The sequence below is a fragment of the Alosa sapidissima genome, chromosome 20 (assembly GCF_018492685.1).
Source record: "Alosa sapidissima isolate fAloSap1 chromosome 20, fAloSap1.pri, whole genome shotgun sequence".
NCBI lineage: Eukaryota > Metazoa > Chordata > Actinopteri > Clupeiformes > Clupeidae > Alosa > Alosa sapidissima.
The window spans coordinates 8,858,768-8,876,090 of record NC_055976.1 but is presented as its reverse complement, the minus strand read 5'-3'; the positions used below and the strand labels follow the sequence as shown (position 1 = coordinate 8,876,090).

The 17,323-nt window shown below is 42.0% G+C and overlaps 1 protein-coding gene and 1 long non-coding RNA gene across 5 annotated transcripts in view; one reads left to right on the top strand and one right to left on the bottom strand.

Annotated features, from left to right (window-relative positions):
* Positions 1-26: 26 nt before the first annotated feature.
* Positions 27-2,225, top strand: LOC121695081. Of its 2 annotated transcripts, none has more exons than XR_006026005.1 (4): positions 27-207; positions 472-640; positions 731-898; positions 988-2,225. It is a non-coding gene; the product is annotated as an uncharacterized LOC121695081 (long non-coding RNA). The 2 variants fall into 2 exon arrangements; XR_006026004.1 differs by having other exon boundaries at positions 468-640.
* A 12,465-nt stretch (positions 2,226-14,690) lies between these two features.
* spock1 (SPARC (osteonectin), cwcv and kazal like domains proteoglycan 1) overlaps positions 14,691-17,323 on the bottom strand; it is a 204,315-nt gene continuing 201,682 nt past the window's right edge. For all 3 annotated transcript variants that reach the window (XM_042074782.1, XM_042074783.1, XM_042074784.1), the window contains one exon: positions 14,691-17,323. This exon is cut by the window's right edge. The gene's annotated coding sequence lies outside the window, so the exon portion shown is untranslated.

Genomic DNA, 17,323 nt, shown 5'->3' with positions numbered 1-17,323 from the left:
ACATCACAACGGGTGGCAGTGGCAAGTTCAACACAGAAATGGGGATTGTAATCTCAGCCAACTGTCTTGTGAGATCATAGTGTAAGCTCTCCAGACTGTCAACTCACACCTGGTTGAATTAGATCTGAGCTAAAATGACTTACAGGGTTTGATGAAGCTTTTTTCTTCTGGGATCAAAAGTGAAAATTGCAAACTGGAAAAGCTAATGTGAGTATATGAGTATCTGTGAAGAATTTCATTGATAGGAATAGCATAATTCAAAGGTAAACTGCATAAACTAAATGATTCCGGTTTACTTTAAACTATTGTATTACTTTTCAGTTTGAAAAGGAATACAATAATGTATTCCTCTACAAAATAATGTGTTCTACAAAAAGTGTTCTTCTACACTACTGCATGACTGTGCTGCTACCTGTTGCTACCTGCTGTTCTTTCTGTTCAAGTTCTCTTGTACTCTGTTTCACAAGCTAGGTGACTGCAGTCTTACCGGGAGCAGTTGTACTTACCTGAGCTCTGTCCTTGAGTCACCTCACTCCAAACTAAGACAGCTCATTTTGGACAACAATGACCTCCAGAATACAGGGGTGGAAATATTTTCCTGTGCACTGAAAAAGCCATCCTCCAACCTGGAAAAACTTGGGTAGGTTGGACACTCTGAACATGCATGTGACAAAAAGAAAATATTATTATTAAGACGTTCTTGTTCTTTATGTATTTTTTGTCTTGACAGGTTGTCAGGTTGTCGAGTCACAGAAGAGGGTTGTAGTTCACTTGTGAATGCTCTAAAAACAAACACCACAACTCTTCAACACCTGGATCTGAGTTACAATCACCTAGGTGACACTGAGACACTCTCTGCTTTACAGAAAGATTCCAATAACAACTTGCAAACAGTATGGTAAGTGCTAATAATCCTCACAGGGGATATTAACATTTTTTTCTTCTTTTTTGGCTTCCATCTTTAATTTTCACCTTCTTTTCTTTTAGTTTCGAGTTTTGTGGCAAGAGAAGAGACAAACTGGATGGTTAGAGTTACAGTATACCAGTTCGCTTTGTATTTTGTTATGAGATAATCATTTCCATCTATTGTTATTCTAGATGCTGTGCGCCTCAGTTTTGACCCAGAAGCCACTGACCACAGCATCTCTCTGTCTGATGGGGATACCAAAGCCATTCAAGGGCCTCACTCCCAGAAAAAATACGGGACAGCACGCTGTAGGGCAGGACTGACCGATCAATGCTACTGGGAGACTGAGTTGACTGGAGAAGCCCAGTCAGAAATCTCTGTGGGGCTAACGACTAAAGGCAAGGGGGCCACAGAGAAGTGCTGGAGTCTTAAGAACACTGCAATTGGCGGTAGTTTCTATGCACAGTATTTCAGCATCATGGACCCCATTAAGCGGAGGCCCATCAAGATCGAAAGTCTCCAGTTCAAGAGATTAGGGGTATTTCTGGACTGGTCTGCAGGTACCGTGTCTTTCTACACAGCTGATCCTGTGGACGGTCCCCGGTCTCTTCTTTATACTTTCCATGCAACCTTCACAGAACCATTGTATCCTTTCTTCAAAATCCAAGGATCGCAGTCCTCCGTTTCCCTTTGTGAAATGGAATAACAAGCAAACTTGAAATGCCTGATAAGACTGTATATACTCTGATTAAGTGTTTGACATTATTTCATTGCTATGTTATGTATACATTCTTTTTGCTATTCACTAAAACTAAGACTTGTATTAGACCCACTAGACAAAAATACATATAGTTTAACTGCCATAAATTTATATATATATTTGTTTATCATTGGAGATATGATTTGTAATGTTTGTGATATTGTGCATATTATTTTGGTTTATTTTCATGAATGTTTTTGTCACACATTAAGCTCAATTAAGTGACATATTTCACATGGACAGTTGTTAGTGTTGCAAAACTCACCTGTGAAAGTAGCATGTGAGATGCATACGTGCGAGTTTCAAAGGATCTGGTTTTATCTGTGAAGTTACATGCTCAAGTTCAGGGACATTTTAAGCTTTTCGTATGGACTCATTGCCTCATGGTTGTGTGCAGCCAGCAAGGTATGTTTGCACTTTTATGTCATTGCATGTATGTGATTCGGAAGATATTTGTGTGTGTGATATGAATGAATTTTTATTGTGTTGTCTTGTGTTGTTATTAACAGTTTGACGGTGGATTAAAAGTAGAAGACAATAAATCCATCAGTTACTGAAGAACTTGACCTTATGTATTTCCTGAGCGAGTGATACATAGTCTATTCAACATTTACACTAAATGCACCACATGCATGCATAATTGTTTTATAACTTCTGTATTTGCTAAGTCCACCCAAGCATTGTGTCTTGCCCACACAAACAAAGTCAAGTTTTTTTTTCAGTTGTGCATCCGCACAGTGCAGCCTTAAACCCAGCTTTAATGTAGATGAGTTGCTGTTCAGTGTAATGGTAGCTAGTTGGTACATAGAATTAGAATTAGAATTAGAATGCCTTTATTGTCATTGCACACAGTGACAACGAAATTCAATTGCACTTCCCCTAGTGGTGACACATAACAAGACACATGAAACATGGAACATGAACTACACCTAAGACAAAAGACAGCAAGACAATATATACACAGTAATAAATAAATAAGTAGCTAAAAAAGACAGTCCAAAGGGTGCAGTGTCGTCAATTGTTCAGGTGTTTAATGGCATTTGGGTAAAAACTCTTAGAGAGTCTAGAGGTGCGACACTGGAGGGAACTGTAGCGCCTTCCAGATGGCAAAATTGTGAACAGATCATGGCCTGGATGGGTGAAGTCCTTGATTATGTTTTTTGCACGTTGCAGGCATCTGGTGTGATATATGTCTGTGAGTGATGGCAGCTGTGTTTGAATTATATTTTGTGCAGATTTCCTTACTCTGTCCAGAGCTTTTGTATTAGCAGTGGAGCTGTGCAGTGCAGCTGCTAAACCACACCAGAATGTCATGTGAGATGATGCTTTGGATGGAGCAGTTGTAAAAGGATAGTAGCAGTTTCTGGGGGAGGTTGATTTTGTTGAGCGACCTAAGAAAATATAGCCGCTGTTGTGCCTTTTTCACATAGCTGTGCAGTAGACTTGTATGTGTGTTAGGTAACCCCCCCCCCCCCCCCCCACCCCCAGTTCAATGTTTGTGTAATGAACTTCACAAAGCAGTTCCATGTAACAGTGTAAGATCGTATCAACCGTGTTCTGCATGATGGAAATTCTGAAGCATTTAAGCCAGAGAGAACTTTGGAAATTCACTGGATAAACCTGCTCTCATTGTGGGCTGTGCCTCAGTATCAGTTATGCGTATCTATCTATCTAAAAACCCTGTAAACCAACAAACCAACCTCCACCAACAGTTCAGTTGGCAGTGACAAAAGCATGGTGGTGTGATGTCATGCTGTGAGGACATTTTTGCGTGGTATTCTGATCCGCACCACAGACCCATGTAGCGCATAGTGTGGACGGCTTGTGGGAAATATGTGTGGTTATCTTGACATCACCACATTCCATCTTAATTCATTTAAAGTTGACACCAAAAGTAGTTGCTCATTAACAATATAACATAGTGCTGCTTTAAGTTACATACACATTGCACATTTGAATGATATAAGTATGAATGTAATCAAATTTGCTTAAAGGGAGACTACATATTTTTTAGAATCAAATACTTTCATTTATAGGAGTTTTTTTACTTTTCTTTCAAGTGCTACAAAGGCAATTTTCCCTTTACCTTAAACTTGTAATTGTTTTGTTAATGTTTGAGTATTACATTGTGGGTAGATGAAAGTCTCTATTGTAAATAAAAGTGGATATTGTATTGCAGGGCTGAGACTGAGTGGGGCACTCTGTCGTGAACAATCCTCTCTCTGCTTCCAAGCCCATGGCTCTGCGCCAGGAACATCAGTCTCGGTGAACTCCGCCTCACTACAAATCAAGACAATTTCATGTCAAGCAACAGAACCAATATCTGGATATTAATGAAACGATTTCCATTAGTTCTGAAATGAGAAAGCGTTGAGGTCCGACGATAAAACTGAAAACTAATTACACATGCCTGTGGATACATGCTTGTTCTCATCTTCACATCTCATTGACACAAATACTATAATATGGAAATTGACAGAAAGATATGGATGGAATTAATGAGGATGATAAAATGCTGAAAAAAACCCTCCACATCCAATTATGTCTGGTTGAGTGTCCTGAGCACCTAGAAAACAAAGCAAAAAGCATGATTCTTAAATTCTTAAGATTCATTGTGATGCTAGGGTTAGAAACATTTCCCATTTCTGAGTACCCAGACTTGCTTCATGAAGTGAAGTGAAATAATGAGTCTGGTGAAACCAGGCTAGAGCCAAAGGTGTTGCTGTTATCAGGTGCATACATACCTTAAAAGTTAGACAGTAAATGCAAGTGCTTTATTTCAATATTACAAATTAAGCATAGAAAAACAACAAATCAGAGGAAACAAACAAGGTTAATCAGACGGACCATTTGTTCACCTGCTTGATATGAGGCAATGGTCAAACAGTGATGGCTAAGCAAGCTTTGTCCCTGTTTTTATTGTAAGCCTCAGAGTAACATAATTTACCTTTTAAAGAGGATGATGTTATTTCAAGAGTTTCTGACTCTCATAATCTCCCACTCTGTCTAGAAATATCTGATTGGATTTGATATCTCAAACAGTTGGGCAATTGGAATCATTTCAATCATCATCACTTCTACAGCATACAACAGCTATTTCTCCAAACATTAAAGTAGAAGTGAGCTAGCCTTGGGCTAAATAAGTTATTTTGAAAACTCACAAATATGAGCGCATGATATCTTACATAGCCTTGGGCAAAGACTGTCCTTTGACCATATATGTGCTTGTGTTTGAAATGAAGCAGCTTAAATTATTGAAATGTATCCTACCACATTAAAGATGTTGTTTATCCTTACACATTGTGGATGCTATTTGTCTACAAAGATTGGGAATGAGCAGTATTTGACGATAAACGTTTATTGCGTTCAAATATCTTTACAATATTTTCTGTAGTAATGTATTCGCCTCCCTGTTGTGCAAGCCATGGAGGAAAATATGGAAAAGCAAGCTAATTTCAAATGCATTTGGTGTAAACTAAGGCCCACTGATTGAAATTGCTAGTGACTTGTTTTTGAAATTGCTTTCCTGTTATTTATGTTGCATATTCCAGAACTGTACATAGCTCTTATGTAGAGAAATTGTGTTCTTGACCATTTTAGACAACTGATAAATAAGAGAACAAATAGAGATACATTGTAAAGGCTTCAGAGGAATTCTCCACTAGGTGGCACTGTTATCATACTCATTTGAAGGGAGCAAGTGTATCAAATTAGTTGTTTCAACTCTCATTTCAGTAAAAAATGAAGAACCCAGTGATATAAGCAGGCCCTTATACACGTTGGTAAACACTGTAGGCTATAAAGCTACATTGATTGGTTTTAGAATGACGTGTGAAACAAAACTGTCTGTACATCAGTGTTGCTGAGAGAGTGATTCTCAGTTGAATCAGCAGAACAGTTGCTTTTTGGCCCGTCATGAGATTGTGAGACTGTGATTGAAGGAGAAGGGAGCCATGATAAAGCAGAGATCTGTTTACTATAAGGCTGGCTGCTGCTGCTGCTGGTGCTGCCACAGCTTGGACTGCTGATTGCGTGGCTGGACCGGCGAGGGGAAAGCTGTGCCACTCGCTGATTCTCTTGGAGGTGCTCTACTTTCAGCGCGAGCCAGCCCAGCCCAGCTTGGCAGGTGTGTAGGGGCCTGCGATGAGGTGGGAGGCTGGAACGACTCCTGGATCGGTGGTTTGGGGGAAAACAGAGAGGCGGCCGTGTTTTTCCTCAGGACCTGCTGCTGTCTCGGAGGGACTGCTCTGGCAACACAGGTGTGCACACAAAATATACAAATACACACAGTAACACACACACACACACGCGCAAACACTACATTCAAGGTCGTATGAATACACAAACTGCAAATTAGACAGACGCACACACACACACATAGACAGACAGACAGATAGATAGACAGATAGATAGATAGATAGATAGATAGATAGATAGATAGATAGATAGATAGATAGAGAGAAAGAGTCAATTTCCCTACCATTATGCACTGTGCAAAGAGAAGAAATGACACAGCACTTTTTTGTGATGAGTCTGTCTTTGTGAAAGATTGTCTCCAATACGCACAGCAATCCATCATCCTCTGGTGGCAATAACAGGCCTTATCTGACGGGGGAGTGGTGTCTGTTCCCCTGTCCGACGGCACAAAAGCTGATCAGCTTCTCCATCGGAGAACACTTATAGGTCCCGATCGAGTAAGACCTGCCTGTCAGAGTCTATATATGTTTACCCAGAGTGGCAGGTGAAGGCAGGTGTAGGCAGGTGAGGCTAGGACAACAATAAATAAGTCCAAGACGTCAATGCCTGCTGCTTCCCCGTGAAGCGGCACAAAACAGGAAAACAAAGCAAGGGTCTGAGAGGGAAGTGGTCACGGGGTTATTTCTTGTCATGTTCCGTGTAATGGAAGTGGTGGAATGAAATCAGAGGCAGGAGTGTTGTAGGAACGCAGAGGGAGAAAGAGAACGTAGAATCTGACATCTGCAGGGGAACCTCAGGGATGTTATTGCAGAAGCCATCATATACTCCTCCCCCCTCTGCACCTCATCCCATGGCCATAAACATGTACACACACACACACGCGCGCGCGCGCACGCACGCACACACGCGTGCACGCGCACGCACGCACGCACGCACGCACGCACGCACGCACGCACACACACACACACACACACACACACACACACACACACACACGCATGCACACACACACATATACACACACACACACACATATACAACACACACACACAGATGCCATCACGTCCGCTCTCCTCCATTCTCCATCTGTGGCCATCTGCTGTACTGCTGGTGTGGTGAGGCTGTGCTTTCAGGTTTTCAAGGGCAGCTCTGCCTTCATCATCACTGACCATCACGAAAAAAAGGTTTGTGTTTATGTGTGTGCATGCATTTAAGTATGTGTGTGTTTGTGTGGCTTATGTTTACTGGTATAAAATATACCTCCACAATTATTCCATCAGAGACTCCAGATTCCATTTCAAAAGGGACACACTGTCATACGCACACACACTGTCTCTCTCACTGCACTGTCTAATCAGGCTGCAGCTATGTGCCAGGTGCCAGTGGACCAGTCGAAGGAGACCAGACGCTTGTGCGCTTATCCCCAAAACAGCAGCCCCTGTCTGGGGTAGGTGGCAGCTATTTTCGCCGTCCCCGATGAACCACAGCACAGAAGTAGGTGATATTGTTAAGCCAGTCCGTTGCTGCTATCAGCTCTTAAGGGAGACAGTAATCCTGCCAGGTTTTTTTGTCTCAGGAGAGAACCTGAGCTGAACATAAATCTCCCCAAACTCTTGTTCCTGCTGTGTGTGTGTGTGTGTATGCTGTGTGTGTGTGTGAAGCTCTCTGTGTGTACGTGTCTGTATGTGTTGGCAGGACGGCGACATATATCTTTGTTCCTCCCACCCCCATGAAGTCCTGGAGCACTTGGAGTTCGACGAACGTCTGCGGTCAATCCGTCCCTTCCCCTCTCTCTCCGCTTCCTTTTATTCTCCTCTCCGCTTAATCTCCACGGTGGCATTCCTGTCACATCTCTCTCTCCCCACTCGTCTCTCTCTCATCCTCTCTTCTCCCTCAGTGAGTCACGGCCAAAATTTATGCTCCTGCGCTGAAATATTAAGTAGATTAATGAAGAATTTAAGAGCCGCAGTGTCATAAATATAAATTATAGCTTCCGAGGCAAGGGGTCGAGTCTCCATCCTGTCCGGAGTATGTACCTATTCAGAGTTTATTAGCGCGCGGGATTAGACTAAATCGGCGCTATTTAACAGAGGTGGAAGTCCCTGTCTGTCTGAATGATTTATGCGATGGAGGTCATGCGTATAGCCTACACATCAGGAAAATCCTCTTGGAGTACAAAGTTGTCGCTCTGTCTGAAAAATGTGGATGATCAAAAGGGCTCAGGGACGTGTGTCAGATCAGAGTTTTTTTTCTCCAACTGAAAACTGTGGAAAGAGAATGTCTGTGTGGGAGTGGTTGGTGTATGTCACAGACAAGATGGCTTGAACACCAACAACTAATAATACGGCTTGTTTTTCGAATAATCTGAAAAAAAAAGAAAATGTTTTTGTGCCCTTGAAGCCCTGCTGTGTTGCATCGGCTAATAATACCACTTCACTCCAGACGGACACTAATTGTTGTGTACACCCTCTGGGGAGAACACAAGTGTGAGCATATGCCAAATCCATCCACGCAACTCCCCATGGATCGCTTGGACGTGTCTCTTCTCCGCAGAATCATGGAGGAAACATGACATGTTGCAGTCAACCATTTCAATCCGACCAGATGGATAATGTCTCCAAGCGACCCGTTGCAAAACAGACACAACAACTGGTCATATCTGCCTTTTGTAGGCACTCCGGCCACTGATTTATGCATATTTTATGTGATGAGGCAAAAAAAGAAAAAAAAAAATCCCATGGCAACCTTCTTTTCATCACGTTTGACACAGAGAAAAATCAAACAGCGAGCCGTGGAGAGCAAAAGATAAAGTGGGCCTTCTGAGACAGGACACAAGACATGAGGTTAGAGAGTGAGTGCCAGGAGGTCTGAGGGAATGAGAGCTCATGGAGCGGGAAAAAACAGAGCCCTGTGGGTAGGGAGAAGACAAGAGGAGGATGAGAAGTAACGAGAGAGAGAGAGAGAGAGAGAGAGAGAGAGAGAGAGAGAGAGAGAGAGAGAACTGACACACAGACAGTACACAGCGGGAGTGAAAATTACAAGAAAAAAAAATTGCAACGGAAAATGACAAGGAAAAAAAAAGGGATTTCTCCCGCTGGCCCTCATGAATCAAGTAGAATAAAGCAGGTCTTATAAAATCGATAGCAGAATAAAGCATATTAAACGAAGACAAAAGGATAATGTCGCCGGCTGTTTGTTCGAGGGCGTTAATGTAGATGGATGGCTGAGACCAGGCTCAATAGCAATAGTGATGAGAGACATCAACAAGGGCTATAAATCTACTCGCTGACCTCTCCTCAGGCAAAGGGCTGGAGACAAATTAAAGGCACCATGCACACACACATGGCCCCTGGAGAACATCAATACGAGCTTCTATATGAGGCCGTCTTTTACTGTTCACAGCTGGCCCTGCACTGAATGGCCGCTCATGGTTCATGCAGGTGGTGTCAGCTGTTCCAACAGCACCACTCATGGACTCTGATGGGGGTGCTGAAGGAGGTAACTTACCTGGCCACTTACCTGCTCCAGAGCCCACTCCAAAACAAACTCTCACACAATAGTTTTAGCTCTGACTATATCTATAGTCATCCATCAGGTTTTGTTGGTAACACAAGATGTGTTATAGGTAAATCACTGAAACCTTGCTCCATAAGACTTCATTTAGAGTAGGCCCTATATTATTACGAATTTGCGTGTTATTACGAATTTCAGTGATGCTTGTAATAGGTGCAAGGGGTCAACAGCCGGTCTGGTGCATATGCTTTGGTCTTGCCCGAGACTAACAGAATTTTGGTCAGAGATATTCCAAACCCTTGGGAGTGCCCTTAACTCAGTTATAGATCCCAATCCCTTGACCGCGATATTTGGAATTCCCTCCAGGCCTGAAACACCTGCTCTGGTTCAACGTGTGGTGGCTTTTACAACTTTATTGGCAAGACATCTTATCCTTTTAAAATGGAAGCACGTATCTCCACCCACTCATGATGGATGGATACGGGTGATATTACAAAGTGTGAAACTGGAGAAAATGTGTTTCTCCTTAAGAGGTTCCCTAAACACCTTCCATAAAACTTGGACACCCTTTCTAGATTACACAACATCTATTGCAATTAACCGTGAGAACATTTGAGCTGGCAGAGTTCCCTCACAAGCATTAGACTTTATCTAATTATTATTATTTTTTATTTGTTATATTGGTTCTTTTGTTGAGTATGTTATTATGACCGCCGCGCAGCGAAGCGGCGGTCATATAGGTTTAGTCAGATTTTTTTTTTTTTCTTTTTTTTTTTTTTTTTTTCGCATGCCCAAATTTCCGTCAATGATTCCCGGGACACTGAAAGACCGGGGTACACGAAACTTGGTGGACATGTAACCCCACATGGATAGCATGGAACCATCGTTTTTCGTTTTGATCTGTAGCTCCCCCGCTGAATTGGACCCCCCGAAAGGAGGGTAGGGCAGACACAGTTTTCTGTGAATATCTCGAAAACCGTAGGGTTTAGGAGGACCATTTTTTTTTGTATGTTGATCTCAAGGGGCCATGTCAACCCATTCCATAACCACTCATTTCATGTATAGCGCCACCTAGTTAAACACAAAAAAGTAAAAATGAGGTGGTGTAATGGAAGGTATCTGTGACCTAACATAGTCAAAACTGCACGAAATTGGAAGTGTAGGATCATTATGACACCCTCTGTATGCACGCCAAGTTTTGTGGAATTCCGTTCATGGGGGGCCACACAATAAATTAATTTATGTTACTATACACCAACTGGCCTGTAGGTGGCCGGAGACAGTTTTCTGTGAATATCTCGAGAACCGTAGGGCCTAGGAGGTCCACCTTTTTTTTGTATGTTGGTCTTAAGGGGGCATGTCAACCCATCCCATTACCACTTATTTCATGTATAGCGCCACCTAGTTAAAAATTAAAAAGCAAAAAATTAGGTGTTTTCATCTCAATATCTCTGGCTGACAAGGTCAAAACTGCACGAAATTAAAAGTGTAGGATCATTATGACACCCTCTGAATGCATGCCAAGTTTTGTGTACTTTCGTTCATGGGGGGCCTTACAATAAAATAATTTATGTGTACATTTAGTGACGTACACCAACAAGGATTCCCGGGACACTGAAAGACCGGGGTACACAAAACTTGGTGGGCATGTACCCCCCACATGGATAGCATGGAACCGTCATTTTTCGTTTTCATCTGCAGCCCCCCCGCTGGACTGGACCCCCCGAAAGGAGGGTAGGGCAGACACAGTTCTCTGTGAATCTTTTATGGTATGTTGGTCTCAAGGGCCCACATCAACCTGGCTCATAATCACTCATTTGTGATTTGCCCCCCCCCCCCCCCCCCCCCGGTAAAAAATGAAAATCAGTAGGATTAAAAGAAAGCCAAAATAAATATTCATCATCATCATCATGGCTGCATTTTCAGTATTGGCGAGAAGTAGTCGTTTGTCCACTAGATGGCGCATCGTTGCAGTGAGACGTAATTTTGTTGGAAGTTAAAAGTGGGTTGGAAAAAACAATGGACGCTTCATACAAGGACTGTAATTTACCGCAGCGAACATCTAATAAGGATAGGACGATGTTCACATGAAGTGTAATTCCCATTTCTTCTTGAAGCCGAAATAAATCTGAGGATGTTTATCTGACATGCTTGGTTTTTACTGCAGGTACGTTAATCTTGTAATATCAATAAGGACCTAGGTAATGTTACCGTTAGCGTTGGTTGAGTGATGGAGGCATTTGATTTATTGCATTTGTAGAAAACTATAAATGCGGTTATACCAAGCAAATGTATAGCAGCACTGTTTGTATCTTTCGACTGTCATTTATTGCACGTGCTACAAAATCATTCTGTGCAATGGAAGATTTACCAACGTTACACCGGTCTGATACAGTTTTGCCTATACATGCGTGAGACTGAGACGCCTGTTTATTTTGTTTTAAGTGCGTGCAGGGTGTGAGAGGGGAATCGATGTGCTTTGATTACAGCTTGGTAGTTGTAGTCTGTGAAATTAAAAAGCACGTGTGTGTGAAGTATCCAAACAATGACACCTTCATTTCATTATGGCTGCTTTAGCAAAACACCTTAAGCTACTGTGTAGTGGGTCCCATTTAGAAGTGGCTACTTCATTCGCGCTTTCCTTGACTCATGGAGCTGCGTGAATGTTATTACAACTTTTCGCCACGATATGACAGTTTAAGTCCGCTTGATACTGTAAGGCGTAAGCCATTGGTTTCCAAAGGAGATTTTATTTGTGTCGCCAGCATAGCCTATTGACAATTTATGTTGTAAATAGGCCTACCTTATAATCCTACCTGTAGCTTAGGGAAGCTAACAGCTTTCTATTAGGATCTAGTTTGTTAGTTACCGTTTTGTCATAACTCCCTGATTTATTTTTGCATTTAGAATAGCCAGAGCGTGTATATCTCAATCGGAAAATTAAACAATATCGGGTGCCTATGGACTAGGCTGGGTGAACCCAGCCTGATCTGCCCGCTATTTATTTTTTGATTTCTTAAAAGATTGAGCTTGGTCTGATGAAAGCCAGACTAGCCATGGACCTCAGTTAAACAATGCAAGGGAACATGAATCAGCCTATATTTGCACTAACAATAACGGACAAAAGCTCTTCAACTTTGGCCCGTTAAAATGTGTATGAACAGTCTAGCGACGCATTTCATCAAGGCCCATTTGGACATGTCAGTTGTTTGCACCACTGGTTAGATGTAAAACAGCATTTCGTTTCAGACTAGGCTACTGTTACTTAATTTGTGCATTAACAATAACGTTTCAGACTACTGTTACTTAATTTGTGCATTGACAATAAAGTATTACATGAACTAAAGATGACTAAAATCTTTTGTAGAAGAAGAAACATTCACAAAAAATCCATCCATCCAAAAATGACCTTTGTTTTTGATAGCTGTTGAAAACGGCATGGAACTGACAGAGATGTTTTTGTTTAAAAATACATAAAAAATAAATAAATGAATAAATAAATAACATTATGCTGATACCTTTTGCTTTTCCCAAATACAATGTAGCCTACAGGTGTAAGTGACCTTTCATCAATCCAGTTGCAATGGATGAACTGTGATGAACTGCCCTACTTGTGATTGTTTAGAGATTTTAAAGGTTTTATAACAATTCTACATCTTCTTTGGCTATTCTACAATCTATTCACCTTTTCAACACCAGTAGGGCACTTTCTGTGCAGCCGCACACACACACTCAGGCATGCCAAACAAGCATACACAAAAGTTTCAAGAGTGGGGGATGGAGTAAAATATGGAGACAAATTGAAGTGTGATTTATTTTCGCGGAACGGATGTACAGGACTGAGCGGCGGTCATATTTTGTACCGCTATGCGGTACATCTAGTTACTACCAGTATACATGAATCACCAGTATCACTGAATTTTATACAGCTTATTGTCATGTGTTCATAAGTTGTCATAGTATCATCCTGTCATGAACAATGAAGGTGCCATGACACTTATCACTGGACACTGATTGTTCTCAGAATTATTTATTACAAAACATGATGTCTGTTATAACAAGTTTATGACATGTTTATGGTAGTTTAATGGAGAACGATGTCTATAATAACTTACCTGATTATCCACCACACTTTGTTACACAAGTGAATGTGGGTGATAGAGAGGAAAGAGATGGTGATGTTCTCATCACATCTTCCTAAGTGATATTAAATCAAACAACATCAGTGAGCAATGCTATCTTTAACAATTTCAGTGTTAAAGAAGACCTCCAGCTTCACTGACACGGAATCTTGGAATCTCCAAGGTTTGTTTGTTTTGCTTTCATATGTGACCTGCCTTCTTTTTGAAGCTTTAGAACAAACAGATGGATGCGTAATCTGCTTTGTGTCGACAGCTCAGTCCCACAGCAGACTTGCATTGAGGCTATGGGTAATTACTCTGTCAGTTAGCATTTGGCTAGCTGGGCTACACTTTAGTCCTCCTTAAACCGGAAGTTTCTCCTTAAACCTTAAACCAGAAGTTTTAGAGATTAGCACGCTAAGATGAATGTGATTGCTGTGCGAAAAAAGTTTGGGTTCAGCAGATACGTTGCTAAGCTAAGCTGTCTGGAAACCAGAACAGTAATATCCTGATCATACATGATGATACATGAATGCCAGTAAGTTCATGCCAAATGCTATCAAAACCCCTACACAGACTAATTAGGCAACCAACATTACTTCCACAATTTTTCCTTAAATAAATTAACTGAAATCTAGGTAAAACCCAGCAATAGATTAAACCAGAGGTGCTGATGACACAGCAAGGAAGGGAAGGAGTCAAGTGACTTCTTGCCTCACAGGTGGGTTCAATTCCTGACTTCTGCTGTTGTGCCCTTGAGCAAGGCACTTGCACGCTCCAGGGACAATGTAATCCCTTGTAATGTAGTAGACATATGTGAGTCACTTTTAATAACAGTGTCTGTTAAATTCATAAATGTAAAACTGTGTTAAACTCTAAAAAATGGCTAAGCTAGCAACAATGCAATTGCCCCATGGGTTTTATCTTTTGTTTGGGCAGTGTGGCTTACACACCACACAACTCGGTACTCTCTGGCTAATGGTAGCCTTATCAAACTCTGAGCACTGTTAGCCTACCTAATCTGGGTAATAGCCATTTCATTGCTGGTTAGCACGTTTCTGAAGGTATCAAGTAAGATTACTCACTTCGCAGCTCTGTACCTCCTACTGTTACAGTTGCACTGACTTTCCATATAGCCTACTATATATTTAATTAGAGGAAACAAAACCGCAGGACACAAATGAGAACAGGACAGGACAGACTCGAGTTTTATTTCAGACAAACATCATTTTCATATCTTGTTATGGAATTTTTGTTTTTCTTTACAGTTAAAATCAGAACAAAGTCATCAGCCCAGCACATCAACATTCCATTTGGACTCGAGAGGACGTAGGTGGAGGAGGGGGAGGGGGGGGGGGGGGTAGAAGAGAAAGACAGATTTTGAAAATAAAAAATAAAACCTCACTACACTACAAGAAAGCAGGAAAGAGGAGCGAGGGAGAGGGGGAAAGGAGGGGGTCTATAACTACAATCAGGACTACAGATTTATACACACTCAGTCTCTGTGATGCAAATGGACAAAGCCACACTACTGCATATTATATTACATCTCACGGTCAGATAGTATTTTTTTTCTTATTCTTTACAAAGTAAAAAATATATAGAATTAACAAAGGAAACTCTTGCAAATATGGCCATTAACTGTTTACATGTGCCAGTCAAGAGAATGGTGGTAACAGTAGTAGTGCATCTGTAGGGTATGTATATGGTTTGCAATTGTCTGTATAGATGACCTTTGAAGTCAGGCCATAACCACACCATAAATACAAATTAAAAAAAGATCGACAGGGAAGCGATAATATGAGCCAGGGCACATCAGGGTAGGATAGAGCAACGCAGCTTTCATTGATGTCGAGCAGGCTACAAGCACAATATAGGGCCAACAACAATATATCCGTTATCACATTGTTAGTGTTGAGGGAGAGCAAGATCAGATTTCAGAGTCAGAGCGTGTGTGTGTGTGTGTGTGTGCGCGTGTGTGCATGTGTGTGTCAGACAGAGAGAGAGAGAGATGGAGAAAGAGAGAAGAACAGAGCCCATGTGAATGTGTGTGTCTGTTTGTAGCAGCTACACAGCATTCATAAATAATCAGCAAGTCCATTTTGGAGAGAGGGGATCAATCATAGAAAGTCTACAGTGTGATTTAACATTAGCAGCCGACTGATGGGGGAAGCAGAAACAACAAGACAGATGGCTCTCATTACACTTGCTGTTAAAGTTTCAGAGGCTTCACACGTGACAACATTCAAATATGTACGATGAGTAGACTCTGATTTATCAGTGTGAGTGAGTGAGTGTGTGTGAGAGAGAAAAAGAGAGAGGGAGAGAGAAAGTGTGTGTGTGTGTGTGTGTGTGTTTTTATGCGTGTAGAGGTCATAGAGGAGAGAGAACAGGGGAAATTAAGAACCAGAAAAATTTTGACAGGGAACAGCGAGAGAAAAATACTGTGACAGTAAGAGTAACAAAAGGTGAAGAAAAGGAAAGAATGAGTACATGAGAGAAAGAGCAGAGAGAGAGAGAGAGAGAGAGAGTAGAATTGAAAAGGTGAAGAAAAGGAAAGAATGAGTACATGAGAGAAAGAGCAGAGAGAGAGAGAGAGAGAGAGAGTAGAATTGCTGAAGCCAACATAATATCCCTCTTTAAGGCTTCTTTTCACTTTGCAGGGTCCTGTGGGAGGTCGGGCAAGATGAAAGCCTCCATCCCCAGGCGTCTAATGGCCTCCTATTACCCATCAGCCCCTTGTGCTCCCCTGATCACCAGCCGTATCATCCCTCTCCGTGGAGACGCAGGAGCCCACAGGAAATGCTCCTCTCACCCCCGTGGGGCTGCCCTTTGACTTGCACGCTTAAAATGCTGATGACCATGGTCACACACACGCACGCACGCGCACACACACACACACACACACACACACACACACACACACACACACACACACTAGGCCCTAATGCACTCCAACAAATGCAAGGAGAGAAACAAAACAACAAAACTAAGGGAATGCAAGGGAGCTGAAACCTCCCTAGAAAGTGAAGAGTGAACAATGAAGATTGACTCAGGGAAACAGAAAAATACTGTGAACCGGAGGCTGCGAGAGAGAGAGAGAGAGAGAGAGATAGAGAGAGAGGAGAGAGAGAGAGAAAGAGAGAGAGAGGAGAGAGAGAGAGGAGAGAGAGAGAGAGAGAGAGAGAGAGAGAGAGAGAAAGAGAGAGCCGGTGGACGTGAGATACTCATTTTATCCGCGGCAGATCGGCCTATGGTGCTGTTGATCTTGGTTAACTCAATGGCTCGCATCCATAGATCAAATGACATCAAGTCTGCATTTCCTCAAATCCCACTAATTAAAAGCAGGGGGTTTTGATTTCGGGTCTGCCGCTCGGACTTAGTGTCGCCTGCGCCTGAACGCCCCTCACTAAATCAGCGAACGCTGCTTAACAAGCTCCGCGCCGCAGAGGGCTAATGCTATGCATCGATTACCTGCTGCTGTTGCGATATGAGCCTGGTAATGAATAGTCATAAAGAGATTTATGAGACGACAGAAATACTAGCCTGTGACACACACACACATGGGTGGAGAAAGACAGAAAGAGAGAGAAAGAGAGAGAGAGAGAAGAGAGAGAGAGAGTAAGTGAGTGAGAAACTCACATAGCCTACATCAATACTTTCAGTCATCTGGGGCAGCCATTTTAAGTTGAATGGAGCTGCGCATACAGATAGCACTGTAGATGCTCTCGCTAACCTTAGTGTTCATTTGTCACTTGTAATTGACTCTCCAGCAGGTTGTGTGGATGTTACCATGAGACATTCTCTGTGAAACTTGAATGAAGA